The sequence below is a fragment of the Channa argus genome, chromosome 14 (assembly GCF_033026475.1).
Source record: "Channa argus isolate prfri chromosome 14, Channa argus male v1.0, whole genome shotgun sequence".
NCBI lineage: Eukaryota > Metazoa > Chordata > Actinopteri > Anabantiformes > Channidae > Channa > Channa argus.
Genome location: NC_090210.1, coordinates 4,983,572 through 4,991,382, shown reverse-complemented (window position 1 = coordinate 4,991,382; position 7,811 = coordinate 4,983,572).

Here is a 7,811-nt window from a genome sequence, read left to right as displayed (position 1 = left end):
TTAGCTGCTAAGCAACAGCTCACCAAAGTGGAGAGAGAGGGGGACCACCCAGGCTGCTGCTGCCTGAGCTGGAGGGAGGGGAGGAGGAGGATGGGGAGGAGGGGGAGGGAGAGAGGAACTCTTTCAATAAACTCTGCACAACAGCGCGCGCTCGCGCACACACACACACCCACACACACACAGCTTGCTGCCTGCCCGCCTCACTTACTCTCCTAGCATTATTCCCAGTGGCCTAACCCTGTAAGAAGCCATCGCACATGCCATCTATTGATACAGCAGAGAGACACACACACACGCACACAGTTGTCAGTTTTTCGGTTTCACCATCACAGGCCGGTCAGTGAAAACAACGTTAATTCAGCTTTTCAGACAAAAATGTAAACATGGCAGTTTTTTTTTTTTGTATGGGAGAATTACAGATCTTTCAACACATTTTATATCACTTCAGGGCATCTCATGTTTGAGCCTCACATTTGTTACCCAAGAAACACTGTTACCCTTTCAAGTCTACGCTGTAAGTGCAGTTTGTTAAAGGCAGCTGTGAAAAGAAGTGTGTGAAAGTTTTTTAGCACTAACAGCTGTAAGCTCACTTCTGGTAGCACAAACCTTCTAAATGTGGGCTGCTATGTCTTCTTCCATCCCAGAGAACATAATCCCCGTCTCTAAAAGTCACCGTTAAACAATCATAGGGAGTTTCTTCACGTCCGCATATGTTTCATGAACACCTTGGAGCTGCCTGGTTCATGGTGACACCCTTATCTCTGTGAAGACCTTTGGAAAGTTTCCATGAAATGCCATGCACGAATTCAGAAAGGAGTTCCCAACAATCCCTGAGAACAACGAAACAAAAAAGAAGTTTACACAGATCATACAGTCATTCTGTGTGTAAACATCAACCTGTGCTGATATGTGGAACATTTGTCAGGTGCTGGTGCTAATGTGAGCCTCTCCCAGTGCAGGCAGAACACCCTTAAGCCAATTTGCTGTACACTCATAGTCTTTATTCCAGGTTCAATCAGCATCCTATTTTGCTGCAGAGCTGTTAAATCCACCATTGACTACATGCAAACAAGAAACAAAAGAAAGAAGTTTGAATGAGTAACAATACATGTCAGAGTAATGTAAATATGTTATTGTAAACGCAATGACAAATAAAGGCAACTCCCCTCTCATTCAGCCATGACTGCTTTTTATGGTTAGTGTCTAAAATTATTAAGAACTGCTTTGGGGATCATACCCAAGGCAGAAAATAACTTTCCACAATAATGTGGAAAATGCTAAAAGTGACTTCTTTCAATGTTTTTTTTTTTTTTTTTTTTTTCCCAATAGGAATTCCAAAACGTATCTGAATAGATTAATCTGAATATCCGGTGTTTTTTTCTCTTTAAAATGACTTAAAACAATCAACCCAAATAGTTAGTGATTAACTTTTCTTTATTGACTAATTAATCATGTTTAGTTGATCAAATGTCTATTCTATAAACATGCAGCCCAAAGTAAAGTGTTCCAAAATAATCTTAAAGCAATTCTGCTTCCGTTTTACATTTTCATTCTTTTACAAAGAAATTTAACCTGAAACAAGTAAATATGTACACGATAAAATGCATATGTGTATTACAGACAGTTTCCCTGACGTAGCTTTGTAGTTTTGCACCTCATGAGTAATTCACTTCAAAAGCATCTCTCAAATGATTAAGTGTGAATAGACAGGATTATGACCACCTTCACACATTTTATACAACATCATACATAAAATGTGAAATGTGTATGAACAAAACGTTGCAAAGTACTTATGCTCACAGAATTATTAATACCTTTAACAGTCAATTTAATATAATAGTAACACTAATAATTACAAACCTTGCTTCTAATATATATTTTTTTGGTATATTTTGTCACGTTTGCAAAGTATTCAAACTGAGTAAATTAAACGTATCATGTACCTCAGCATTTAACCTGTCATCACTTTATCATTTGACACAATCTTTTGTAGATCAACAAACTTTATTTTAGAGCTGAGAGATCCTCAGTAACCACACCCAGATACTGTAAATTTCAGATCTTTATCCTCTGTTGTGTGTCTACAAATAATTAAATGTGGTTACAAAAGCAACAAAGTCTCAAAAGTATTTAAATGTCTGAATTTAATTAACTTACCGTCAACCATTTCTGTTAGTAAACAGCAATCTTTTCTATGTCTTCATCGAGGGGCTTATACCCACTTTCTGTATCTGGATTTTTATTGTCTGAAGTGTGTCATATACCACCTCCTCACTGCTCTGTCCAGATGTTCAGCAATGCACAATCCCCATACACAGCACACATACTCATCCATCTGCACACATGGAGGTGAGTGTACGCTCACACTTCCAAAGTGGAACTGACCAGCATGTATTTCCATTTAGCTGGATCTGGGTATGGGTTTGGGGTTAGGTATGAGTGGTGGAGGGAAACAGGCAGCTGGAAATGGGAGCTAATGTGGAATGTGAGGAATTGGGTTGTGTGGTAGGGGGCCCCTTCAAGCCTAACAAACTCAGGGAGGTCCGAGGCCTGGTCTGGAGGCCTTGGATAAATAAACCATCAGAGATGACCATGTACTGTGTAGATATCTGCCATCAAATTACCCCAGCCTCCAAATACAAACTGTGCCCCCCATCCTGTTTTGCAAATGGTCCATCTCATCCAAATCATTCCTTCCTGTCTTTATCATCTCTCTTCTTCCATCCAGTATTGCCCTGTACGCTTCCTAACAGTTCCATCCCATCCTCTGCTTCATATGCTACACTACTCCTGCTCATCCTCTTCCCTCTTGCCTTCCTCCCATCTCCATTCCTCCATTTCATCTCTCCCCAGTGACTCAAGCCATCCATCCATTCATCCATGCATGCATGGCCGGGTATACGTCCGGGGTTCTAAACGCAGAACTTTGGAACTGCTCTGGCACTTATCCATCTCACAACAGCAGAGACGCCCGGGGTTCAAGCCCAGAAAGTGTTTATTTATTAAAGAGAGAAGCTGTGAGACTGCTCGCGACTGTATGACGGCATTTAGTCTTTTTTGCATATTAAGTAAAGGTGGATGGATGAGTAGAACAAAAAAGAATGATTGTTTTTTTACTGTAGCAACAGATAGCGATTATCACTCAGGATACACAGTCGAAGTGAATTACAAATCCAACCATATAAGACATTATGGGTCATTATATTCTTAAAGCTGTGCTGTATACATAGCGAACATTAAAGAGGTTGTACAAAAAATACATCAATACCTAAGTTTCAAAAGTAACACAAGTTTGGTGTAAAGTTAATCAAGGGAACAGTAAGGGCTTGATCTTGTCCAGGACATTTACTTAATGGAAAAACTGAACAATCTTTTTAGAATTACAAGAAAGATTCTTCACTGAAAGTAGAAAAAAATGCTCCATTTACACAAGATGATGCCAAACTTGTAACTGAACAGATAAGATAAGTTATTGGCCCCACATCAGAAATCCAATAAATATGAAAAGAAACATTTACATTAAAAGTTTGTCAGAAAAAAAAAGTTTTGTAAAATGATATCAGTCTGCCTGCATATGCAGCTCTGTGACAGAAAGCTCTGGGCACAAACAGGGAACCTAACGTAGAAGATGAGATCTAGAGGATACAGTCAAAATACATTTACAATTATTTCAATTTCAATTATTTCAATTACCTACAGCTCATCCTTCCTATGTAGAAAACAAGTCAGGCCCTAGGAACAAAAATCCTGAAAAACAAACTTAGAAATAACAGTTCTTTAATGTAGGTCTGAAATAAGGACCTATTTCAAATGATCAAACCACTAAGTGTTATGGGAAGGCCTGGGGAGGTATGATGAAAATGATCGTTTTACTCATTCATTACACCCTGAGTATACTTATCTATGTGTGAGGGAAATTTACAATAATTTCATCATGCAAACCACTTTAAAGGGTTAAGCAACCAAGCCTCACGTCTAGTCCTTAAAAGAGACTGAGACATAACAAAAAAAAAGAAATGAATCACAAACACATTTCAGGCCAGCTGTTACTCAACTTAACAAATTATTTTAATTGTAACCAAACTGAATATTTGGCTTTGGGTTGATGGACTTCAAAAATAAAGCTGTTAAAATATGACAATTGTATTGACAGAGTTGTATTTCTTGATCATAGAAATAAAACACACAGCAAAATTTTCAGTTTCATACTGGGTTTGTTGATGTTCACAAAGTCATCTTACACACCTTTGGGGAAAACCCATCAACTTTACAAGTCTATCATTTCTCTAATATCAGCAAAAGGTTTCCCAGAAGCAAAAGACACTTTCTTTACTGAGCAGCTCCGTCAGTCTCACAGGAGAGTCCAAGCTGCCACCCACAGCCTTACGCAAGATTAATTATGATAATGCATTTCTTTACCCCTTTGTCATCATAATGAATGGTTGCCTTTCTAGGGAAAAACACACAGAACACAGGGACAGACAGAGAAACACACTTTTCTTTAAGTCTTTGTATGTACGGTTGTAACAGAGGTATTGTCAGACACAACTAGCAGGTGGTAATGCAAACTCAGACCTTTAGGTTTTAAAGGGAACAGAGAACCTGACAAGTGTGTGTGCATGAATATATATGTGGGCATCAGATGAAATGCTATAGTTTTTCAAGAGTGCTATGTTCAATAGCCACAGTTATAGGCTCCCATCTAAAACCTTACACACAGTAATGTATCGATAAATATGTTTAGAGCTGCAGTGTAGTAAAATAATCTGTTTTTATTGTAAGCAATTGTATTAAGGACGTGAAAGAGAAAGGTGGGCTGGGGGGGGGGAACACAGGTCAATCATTTGCTTCTTTCTGTGACTTTTATTGCAAAAGCAATTTAATACGTGATCCCAATCAACCACCCAGTCAATGTTTAGTTAGGTCTCCCTGTGACAGACAGGGATATCTGGCTTTGTGTGATCCCACACATGGGATCTATGTCTCCACACACACTCTTTGTTGGCTAAGCAACATTAGCAATAGTTGTATCTCTAAAGCTTGTAAAAAAAAGGGTGTTTGAGTGTGTATGCATTCAGATGGTTAAGTTAGTGATTGGGGTGGTGTTTGTGTGTGTGTGTGGGTTTGGGGGGGGGTATCATCTTGGGGGGGTATCATCTTGAAAGTGTGTGGAGAGAGAGAGAGAAAAAAAGGAGGGAGGGAGGAAATTCATTTGTGGCCGGAGAACACAAGACAAATTGAGGAAGTGTTGTGCTAATGTGTAGGGGTCAGCAGCAAACACACACAGGTTTCTTACTGACTGCCACTTGGGTGGCCTGCTCGCTCTCTCTGTCTGTCTGTCTCTCTCTTGCTCACCCACGATCAGCCCTCAAGCCATGAAGCCACCCAGCGACTCGACCAACCCCCCCCCCCCCAAACCCAGAACCGTGCATGTGTGTATGTCTATGTAGCACACATTCATCTCCACAATCTATCCAAGTCATATACGTGGTTCTTCATCTTCTGTTTTCTACCTATCAGGGCTCAGCAGCAGTAACACATCGTTTGCTTACAGAAATAAGCATAGTTTGCTGTGTTTTATTATTATTAAGTTACACCAGCCCAACTGCCTGGTTTACTTAAAATATGTATATTTTTTAATTAGTGCCTATCACTTTCATATTAATTAATAAAAGTGATGTGCACTAATTTAATTAGTATAATAAAATGATAAATAAAATAGAGGAAGTTCAAATTTTTCAACAAGACTTTATCTAACTTATTCTAGAATGATCCCACTTTACTTGGACAGATTTTATTGTATTTCCTTCTTCAGTAGATGTAGGTCAAATAAAAATAATATTTCAGCTTTAAAAATGCGCTACTACTGCCAGTGGGCCACAGACCACAGGGTCAGTGGTTCGACTTCCAGTTCCTCCTGACTATGTGGTTTAGTATCTTTGGGCAAGACACTGAGCCTTAAGTTGCCCCTGGTGGTTCAGGTGAGCACCTGGCATGGCAGCCGCCGCCATCCGTGTGTGTGTGTGAATGAGAAGCAACCTTGTAAAGTGCTTTGGATAAAAGCACTATTTCAGCAGATCTTTATTTACCACAAAAAGCTAAATTCCATTTACCAAACACAACTATAGAAAATACTTTCTGAATGTGTTGAACTGATCTTTTTAAGTATAAATATTTTATATTTGAGGTACATATAAGAATTAATTAAATGCTAAGATCTCCAGAGGTGTCATACAAAGCATTTATACAGAAACTTTTGACAAACATTAGAATTTTGTCCAACTGACTCTAGGGTCCTTCCAAACTCTGGAAAAACTATGACATGCCTCTCATGTTCCATATTTCTGTCATCTTTCATGACCTAGATGCCCTAAAAACTAGATTGTTATCATTGTTATTCACACACAAGGACCAGACACAAACAGGCACCTGAGAGGCAACAAAACAAGATCTCAAGGCTCTTAATGTCACATTTTGTGACATCAAATAAGGCATTTTAAATGCTGCTGGATGTACAGATGCATCCTTATTTATTAATATGCAGATTTCACACTTGTTCAAACAATTCTTGTGGGCAATCATGTTGAAGGCAGGATGGGTGCTGACAAAAAACCTGTGCATGAAAGGTTTCATTTTACAGAGCTCTTCTTTGTGGTGCTCGTTAGGTTTGTTTGAGATGCATTATTAGCTAAAAATCCTCCATACGGAGGCCAGAAAGCTCCACTAGGTGACAGAACCAAAGGCAGATAGACAACCTGAAATGTCATTCGAGGTTTGACATCTGATTTCCAGAAAGCAAACATGTACAATTCTCTCTATGCACAAACAAAGGCATGTATTCACTCACTGAGGTGTTAGACAACATTGATTGGTTTGTGCAACAAAGGATTAACAATGTTCACACACAGGTAAACCTGCATATAAAGAAGCAAACATACATTTGTGCTAGAGGGCAGGCTCAACCAGGGCGGTGATATTGAGGGGACTCCGGGGGTCTTTGTATAAATATACAAACCTCTACTCAAACACACTCAGCTGCCAGATCTCATCATGTGGTTGAAAAGAGAGGTCAGAGTGTGAGACCGCTAAAAAGGTTAATTTAGCCAAGACAAAGAACACTGACAACATGAACTTTAACTGTGGTTTTCATGTTTTAAAAACTCAGATGACAAATGTAGTCTTTCACCTTCACACCCAGTCCCTGCTGTCAGGTGAGGAAACGGCTACAACAGGTTCTGACTCAGACAAGGATGAGGTAAAAGAAAATAAATACAGAAAAATCTGACTGAATCCTGACTCCATAATACATGGAGATGATCATGTGACAAAAGGAAAAATTAGGTACATGCACATGCTGATACTATATGGGAACGATATTAAGTGAGGTTTTGCATTCAACTTGTGACTAACCCTTCTGGAATTTCATCAGGGTGACTTTGTAAGAGCAGTCCTGGTAACGGAGGACATCAACTGTCTTTACAGTAGCAGCTAGCTACAAATAATAATCTAATCTTAAAAACCAGTGCACCGAAAAGGGTATAATCTTTCAGCGTAGCTCAAGGAATATGAACAAAGCTGTTCTTTAAAATGTTCAAAAGACACTTAAATGCATTTTAAGTGTCTTTTAAATGCTTGAAAACCTAAAACATGCTTAAGTCCTAAAGTTTAAACCACTACTTACAACATCACAGGTCTAGTGTAACATCACAGTATACAGATTCCCTCAGAATTAAATATGTTCTTATGGCACTATAACAAAACCATCTACAGCAGAGATTAAAAACTCAACATCGTTTTCTCTATTCCACAAA